Genomic DNA, 8,716 nt, shown 5'->3' with positions numbered 1-8,716 from the left:
AGATAATTTGTTTGATCAGCTTCACGGTACTATTTTTATCTCCAAGATTCATCTTTGATCAAGGTATTATTAATTAATGATTAGGGAGGTGGATATGACTAATACTTCCTTTCATACTTGGTATTGGCATATTGAGTTTCCAGTTATGTCTTTTGAGTTGAATAATTCCCTGGTGGCCTTTATAGATTTGATGAGTAGATTTTTTTGGTATTTTCTAGATTTATCCATTATTGTGTTCTTAGAGGATATTTTGGTATATTTAAAGAGTTAGGTATGTCATGATAATCACCTCCGTATAGTATTGCAAACCCTTAAAGAGCAATAGTTGTATGATGAATTTTTTAGATTTGAGTTATGGTTAAACATTGCCACTTAATTAGGTCATTTTATTTCTAGTGAAGAGATCATGGAGGATTCACAAAAAAGTTACAGTGGTTAAGAAGTGGCCTAGACCTGCTACTTAAATCAATATTCAGAGTTTCTTAGGTTTAACCAGTTATTATAGAAGGTTTATAAAGTGTTTTTCATCTATAGCTGCCCCATTGACTAAATTAATGCAGAAGAAGTAGATGTTTTTGATGTTTGATGCTTGTTAGGCTAGTTTTGTGAAACTAAAGGATAATTTAAATTTTACTTGGTCTTGACCTTGCCTGAATGAACTAATAGATTTATGGTCTATTATGATGTCTCCTGAGTGGGGCTAGGTTGCATCTTTATGCCGTATGGTAAAGTGATAACATATGGCTCTTGATAGTTGAAGGTGAATGAGAAAAATTATCTAAGTCATGAATTTGAATTATTTGTCATAGTATTCACATTGAATATTTGGCATCACTACCTATATGGAATGCATGTGGATATCTTTTATGGTTATAAGAACTTTCAATGTGTGTTTACTTAGAAACAACTTAACCTCATGCAAAGGAGATGTTTTGAGCTGCTCAAGGAATATGACATGAGTCTTCACTACCATCTATATAAAGATAGTGTGGTTGTTGATGCTTTTAATAGGTTGTCCATAGGAATTCTAGATCATGTACATGAAAGAAAGCAGGATTTAGTGAAAGACATTCACAATTTGTCTAGCCTTAGAGTTCGTCAGTTGGACACTAAGGATAGTGGTATGGTTGTGTAGGAGGTGGCGCAATCTTCTCTTGGTGCTACAGTAAAGGAGAAATAAGTGTTAAATCCTATCTAGATGAGGATAAAAGATGATGTTGGTGCACATAAGGTAGTGGTTTTGAAGAATAATAGTGATGGTACCTTTCGGTACCAAGAAAGGTAATGTTATCCTGATATAGATGCTTTATAATAGAGGATCTTCATGGAGGTGCATGAGTCATTCTATGCTATTAATCCCAATTTGATAAAAATGTATCATGACCTTAAGGAGGTGTTTTGGAGGAAAATATAAAGCAAAATGTGGCTAGTTTTGTTGCTAAGTGCATTGTGTGCCAATAAGTGAAAGTCGAGCACATGATGCCCGAAGAATTTTTTAAAGAAATTGAGTTGCCTGCATAGAAGTCAAACTTGATCAACATGGATTTCATTTCAAGTCTTCATCAATCTAAGAATTAGTTTGATTTTGTTTGGGTCATCGTAGATCGGGTGACAAAGTCTGCTCCACTTTTTGCCAATAAGGACTTATTTCTTGGATAAGGATTATGCATGGTTGTATCTCTAAGAGATTTTAAAGTTACACAATGTACATTTTTTATCATCCTGGATTGTGGTACACAGTTTTTATCAAGCGTTTTGCAATTATTTAAGAAAGGTTTATGGACCATAGGTAGTCTTAACATTACTTTGTTCCTGTAGTTGGATGGGCAAGTGGAAAGAACTATTTAGATATTGGAGGACATTCTTAGAGTTTGAGTGATTGACTATGGTGTTAGTTGGGTTTAGTATTTTTCTCTTATAGAGTTTTCATACAACAATAGCTACTACTCTAGCATTAGGATGGATCTGTTTAAGGCATAATATGGTAGGTAATGTAGGTCTCCTATTAGGTTATTTAAGGTTGCTGATGCAGAGTTTCTTTCCTAGATTTTGTTCACCAAGCTATGGAGAAGGTGAAAGTGAATCGAGATAGGCTTAAAGCCACCTAAAGTCGCCAAAACTCTTATGCGGATGTGAGATGTAGGAAGTTAGAGTTTGAGGATTGGGATAGCGTGTTCTTGAAGGAGTCTCCCAAAAGGGGAATGATATATTCTGGAAAGAATGGAAAGCTTAGTCTTCGATATGTTTGTCTAAACTTTGTTTTCAAAAGAATTAGTAATACTGTGTATATGTTAGAGTTGCCTTCTAGTTTGAGCTTCATTCACCCGGTATTTCATGTTTCTATGTTGAAGAAGTATCTGGATGATTCATTCTATATTATACCTATAAATTATATTGGTATTTTAGATTATTTGTCTTATGAGGAGGTCCTTGTTGAAATCGTAGATTGTCAGGTTCATCGATTGCGGACCAAGGACGTATCTTTGATAAAAGTTCTATGGAGGAACCACATGGTCAAAGAGGCTACTTGGGAAGCTGAAAAGGACATAAAGTCCATGTATCTATTCATGTTTTCTGCATGGAAATATTGTACATAATGTATTTATTTATTTTAACATATTTGGGTTCTAACTTAGTTAAAGCTAAGAGGGGATTATGAGTGTCGTGGTACTCTATTTTCTGTCTTAAAGGGATGCATGGGGGTGTTTAGGGGTTTAATTTTTATTGTCACTGCCTTGTCCTATAATTTTAGGATGAATGATCCAAGCGGGGAAGAATTGAAACACCCTAGATTTTAGCCATTGGAAAATTCCTAAGCTTTGAGTTTAATGTCCCTGTAATGGCTCACCATATAACTCGTATGGTACGGATGCAAGTCAAGGAATCGTAGCTGTTAGGAGACCATTGATGGGTGGTTGGGTTTCTATTTTATGGTTACGGATTGTTAGGGGTGGTGATGGTTTGTTTAGTCATTCCCTTAATCAAATCACTAACTTAGTGACTTAGCTTGGACTTGAGTATAATTGGTACAACAAGAGCTGTGACAATAAGGTATGAGATGTATGCTCCAGTCCAATGTTGTCCAGTGTCCAGTGATTTTAGCTTCTGTCTTGTACTGGGCCATACCAGTCGTACGGTCTGATCACTAGTGGAGGTTATCAAGTAGTATGGTAGACAGTGTGTTGGTGTCCAATCCACTGAATTGGTGATGACTTCATGGTATGAGTGATATGTTGTGCTTACAAGTTGAGGGGTTGACTTATAACCACCTATGGTAATCTTTCAGTTTTTAATTGGGGGCATTCTAGACATTTCTCGTTGGTAACTCCCTATGATACCAAAACATAAAACACCTTTTAGGGCTTCATTGACTTATTATTCTCTATTAAACACTCATAAAATCTCTCTCAACTCTCTCTCAAGCCAAAGGCTAGGGTTTCTTCAAGATAATCAATTAAAGTTTTTAGCATGGTTTCTCTTCTTCTTCCTTGGTGTCTAAGGCATGTTACTCCTCCCATATTGTTATTTTAAAAAGAGCATAATTCTTAATGTATGAATTTCATATTATTGTTATGGTTTGAAATAATGGTTGAGGGATTTAGATCATATTTTACCTTAACCTATTTGTTAAAATGTCAATGAGAATGATTTTGTCATATAGTATGACAATGCTTGAGATCTTTGCAATGCATATATGGTAAAGGAACTTAAATTTGTTTTGGATGGTTTTAAAGAGTTTGGAATGGCCTAGATATCCATGGTTTTTGGTTAATTGGAATCCTTGGAGTCAACTTGTTTTAATGGTTTTAGTATGGCATAAAATGGTAGACTTGCAAGCTCTAATTTTTGTATGATGATACCAACTATTTATCTCTAAACAAAAGACTCTTTGGTAAAAGGGTTGGAATGTGTAAATGGTTTTAATATGGGCATAAGAATGGTCGAGTAGTAAAGCTACGTAAGGTGGGGGTCCCAAAGGGGACCAGCACTAAAAACTCACATTTGCCAATGTGAATACAGTCTTGGTAATTGTGTGCATAAAGTCACACTTTATATTTTGGGAGATGTACTAGTCATCTTAAGTTGTTTCCTCTAATTGTGTGGTTAACACACAATAAGACCTTTCAGTAGGGGAAAAGAACCTATATGGTGTGTTGGTGATCTTAGGATTGTTAAGCTACACATCCCAGGTTAAGTTTATAAATAAATGCTAAACCTGGTTCTCTTTCCTAGAATGATATATATATAAATATATATGTATTTATGTGATTGCATATAGTTATTTACTTTGGTTTTGAATGATAGCATTATTTTATCTTTATCCGTGAATACATGCTAGCTTTCACTCCATTAATTGTCTTCGGGCGTTGTATCCCTGTAAGAAGCAAGAAAATTCCACTCTACCATTCCTTCTACTTAATTAATTTGATTCAGGGAAAACTTTTAGTCAGACTGAAGTGGTGAGATTCAATACTCCAAAAGTCTCCATTTCAAGCTATGGACTTCTTTTATTTTTGTTATTTCTTTTGTGTTGTTTTTCTATGGTTGGTGGCATGTCCTAACCGGATGTTAGTTGATTTTACTTAGAGGATTTATTAGACAATTATGGCCATGGGCGGTGTTTGTATTAGTGTCATCCTTGGTATAGGTATTGGCCTTGAGGTTGGCAATGGTAAGATATTTGATTGAGGTTGTTAGATTATGAATATAGACATTAATTAATGTCTTTGATTTATTAAATACTTATCTTATTATATATTCGGAATTAATTTGGCATAGGTTTCATGGTAGTTACTATTGGGTAATGGGGTGGTCTCCAGTCCTGGTTGGACTTGAGATGCCCGGCACGAATAGGACCTAGTTTATGTCATATCAGTAATAATTTGAATATGGTTTGAATATCATATACCCATGTTTCAAAATTAGTCCAATTTTAGTTCTAGTGTCAGTTTAGTTAGGAGTAGTATTTATAATTGAGAGAACTCAGGGATAGGGGATCACCAGATAGTATAGAGTGTTAACCCTTAGTAGCAATCACCGAGTTACAAAACTATATAGCCAGCATAGTTTAGAGATCACTACCTTCTAGTTGAGGGTTGAGAGAATGTTTACTGCAAAGTGGAGGGTGACACATATCTCATTAGAGTACCTTCCACTTGAGGGTAACTCATTAGTCTATTGGGATACCAATTTAGTGGATCCACATCGGCAATGTTTGTACATATGGCACGGTACTGACACCCTTCAAACTACGGTTATAGGTTGGATCCCAATTCGCTTAGATTGAGCCATGTCAGTTATATAATACCTCCCATAGTCTCAGTACAGTATTTGGTATATATAGTTAGTTTAGGTTTGCTTGACAAAAGTATACAAACTTACATTTATTTAGTTATTTAAATTTTAGCCTTTTGGTTTAGAGATTATTTCAAAAATATGTATATGCTTTGTTTTACATTCTTAAATATTACCATTTTCTTGCATTCATGATCAATTATTCCATGTTGTTCAGTTAGTCCTTATCTCATGTGGACAGTTCCCAATGTATTTCCGCCAGACCTCATCTCATATACCAGTACATTCAAAGTACTGGCCACATATTCTTCTTTGTGCCATGATGTCTTATATCATAGGTTCGGAGGCGTAGTATCCGAACTGCAGTTAAACAACCAGTGGTGAGTCCTCATCTATTGTAGGCAGGATTGATTATTTTAGTTATTTTAGTAGTTCCCTATTTTCAATCAGTCAGCGTTAGTTGAGGGATTATCCCATCAACTTGTCAAAATTTTTTAGACAATCAGCGAATTAGAAGTTAGACAATTTTTTAGGGTATTCGTCTTTTCAGTATTATCAGTTATTTTTAATTGACAAATAGATTTTTAATATTTCATCAGATGTTTCAGACTTGTGGTTTAACCACATTTTCAGTATTTTTACTAGTATTACATTCAACAGTTTATTGTTCTTACAAGTATACTGTTGTTACTTTAATTATTACGTATACTATTGTTACTTTAATTATTGCTCACACCTTGTACAAGTTTATGGGTTAGCTGGAAGTAACTTGGGACAGTAAGCATCATTGTTATGACTAGGTGGTAGCCCTAGATCTTGACAATAAATGGTATCAGAGCTTAAGGTTTTATAGTGTCCTAGAGTATCTAAAAGCAATGTTGAGTAAATTATTGTACATGGGTGTGAAACGGCCACCGTTATGGACAAAAGGTTACAAAATGTTTTAGGAGATGCTTCCTTTATTACAATATTCATGTCATGCAAATGAGAATGAGCTCTATTTAAACCCTATTTCTGACTTATCCTTTTTTTTTTACAAACCATGCCTCGCAGAAGAAATCATGAAAGTAAAAATGGGGACCATCCCATACCTCCACCTATTCAAAAAGATCCCCGAAATGAACATGTCTATCACACTAATTTAAGGGCTATTTTTACTATCTTAGACCATTTAGTAGATGTTTAGAACAACCAGCAAGTTGTTGTCCAAGCCAATCTAGTGGCAAATATAACATTAGCTAGGATTTAAGATTTCACCCAGATAAATCCACATTTGTTTTCATGATCCATGTTTGAAAAGGGTCTGTAGGAGTTTCTTGATTTGGTTCAGAAGGGGAAAAATATTATGGGAATTACTTTGAGTAAAAGTGTAGAGTTGGGTTCATATTAGTTATAGGATGTAGCTCACAAATGGTTTAAGTAATGAACAGAGGACCGTGGTGCTGATGCAGGGCCTGTTGACTTGGAGGAATTTTCCAAAGATTATTTAGAAAGGTTCTTCCTATTAGAGTTAAGGGATGCTAAGATTTAGGAGTTCAATAATTTTAAGCAAGGTAACGTGAGTGTGACGGAGTACTCACATAAGTTTACTATGTTTGCCAGGTATGCTTCTAATGTGGTTGTAGATAATAGGTCTAGAAAAAAGTAAGTTCATGTCTGTTGTAGCTAATAATGTTGTCAAGGTATGTAGGATTGCCATGTTGATTGAGGAGATAGAATTATGTAGACTTATGGTTCAGGATAAATATATTGAGGAAGAGAAGCTTAAGGAGAAAGAGAGAGAGAATACGAGGGCCAAAATAGGTAGTTTTAACTTTTCTCAACCAAGGTGGGAAGGTTGTAACCATTCTCAATTTTTTCAGAAGTTCTCATCCCCAGCTCCATCTTCCACTAGTACACTAATCCCTAAGTTAAGGTAAGATAGTGAAATAGGGTGCCAGACTCTATGTCCCAGGTTAGTGTGAATAGTGGTCATACTAATCCACTCTGAAAGAAATGTGGTAGGCGTCAAGAAGGTGTGTGTAGAGCTGGCAGTGATAACTATTTTGGATGTGCCAAGCTAGGCCATAGATTCAGAGATTACCCAATGGTTAGTTACAAGGTCAGTCCAACCATCCTCTAGTTCTAGCTGGTTGCCCGATTAAGTAGGGTGCCTCTTCCAGCATATCCAGAGGGAAGCGTCATAATAGTTTGTATATTTTCCTGACCCATCATGATAAGGAAAGTTAACCTAATGTAGTTACAGGTACGTAACAGGCCTTTAATCTCCATGTTTATTTTTTACTAGACCTTGGGGCTTCAATCTCTATTGTAATACAACAATTGATTTTGGTGTCAGTCCCAAATCTTTAGTAAAACCTTTCTCAGTGTCTATACTAATGGTTAAATCTACTTTAGCCAGACGGGTATACAGAAATGACCTGGTCACAGTATCTTACAAAATAACCTTAGATGATTTTGTGGTGTTAGGGATGACTGATTTTGATATCATCCTTGGCATGGATTTGATACACTCTTTCTGTGCCTCAGTTGATTGCAGAAATAGAGTCGTTAAGTTTTAGTTTCCCAATGATCCATTCATTTAATAGTGGGTAGTATCTCTGTGCTTAGGGGTCATATTATTTCTTATATTAAGGCAAGAAAAATGATATATATAGGGTGTGTTTACCATCTTGTTCCAGTCAAGGACTATAGTTACGAAACTCCATGTCTTGAGCCAATTTCTATAGTAAGGGAATTTCTAGATAATTTTCCTGAATAACTTCTCATAGTTCGTCCCAATAGGGAAATTGATATCGGTATATATCTCTGTCCAGACACCCAGCCTATCTCTATTTAGCCCTACAGAATGGCACTAGTTAAGCTTAGGAAATTGAAAAAATAGTTGAAGCATCTTTTAGATAAGGGATTCATCAGGCCTATTATTTCACGAAAGATTGCTTCAGTCCTATTCATTCGTAAGAAAGATGGTTCTCATAGATATGCATTGCTTATCGTCTATTAAATAAAGTAACAATCAAGAGTAAGTATCCACTCCCCAAGGTTGATGAATTGTTTGACCAATTTCAGGGTGCTGGTAATTTCTCTAAGAAAAACCTCAGATATGGCTATCATCAACTTAGAATCAGGGAATGTAACATTCTGAAAACCACTTTCGAAACTTAGTATGGTAACTTTAAATTCCAAGTTATGTCTTTTGGACTAACAAATTCCTTGCATGTTTCATGGACTTGATGAACAGAGCGTTCGAGCAGTATTTGGACATGTTCATCATAGTCTTTATTGATGATATTCTTTTTTATTCCCATATTTAAAATATTATGCATACCATCTATGAATTGTAGTGCAGACATGTAAAGCTCTTCAATTGTTTGCTAAGTTCAGTAAGTGCATGTTTTGGCTAAGATCAGTAGCCTTACTT

Source organism: Capsicum annuum, chromosome 8 (genome assembly GCF_002878395.1).
Source record: "Capsicum annuum cultivar UCD-10X-F1 chromosome 8, UCD10Xv1.1, whole genome shotgun sequence".
Lineage (NCBI taxonomy): Eukaryota > Viridiplantae > Streptophyta > Magnoliopsida > Solanales > Solanaceae > Capsicum > Capsicum annuum.
Note: the sequence above shows the minus strand (reverse complement) of the source record.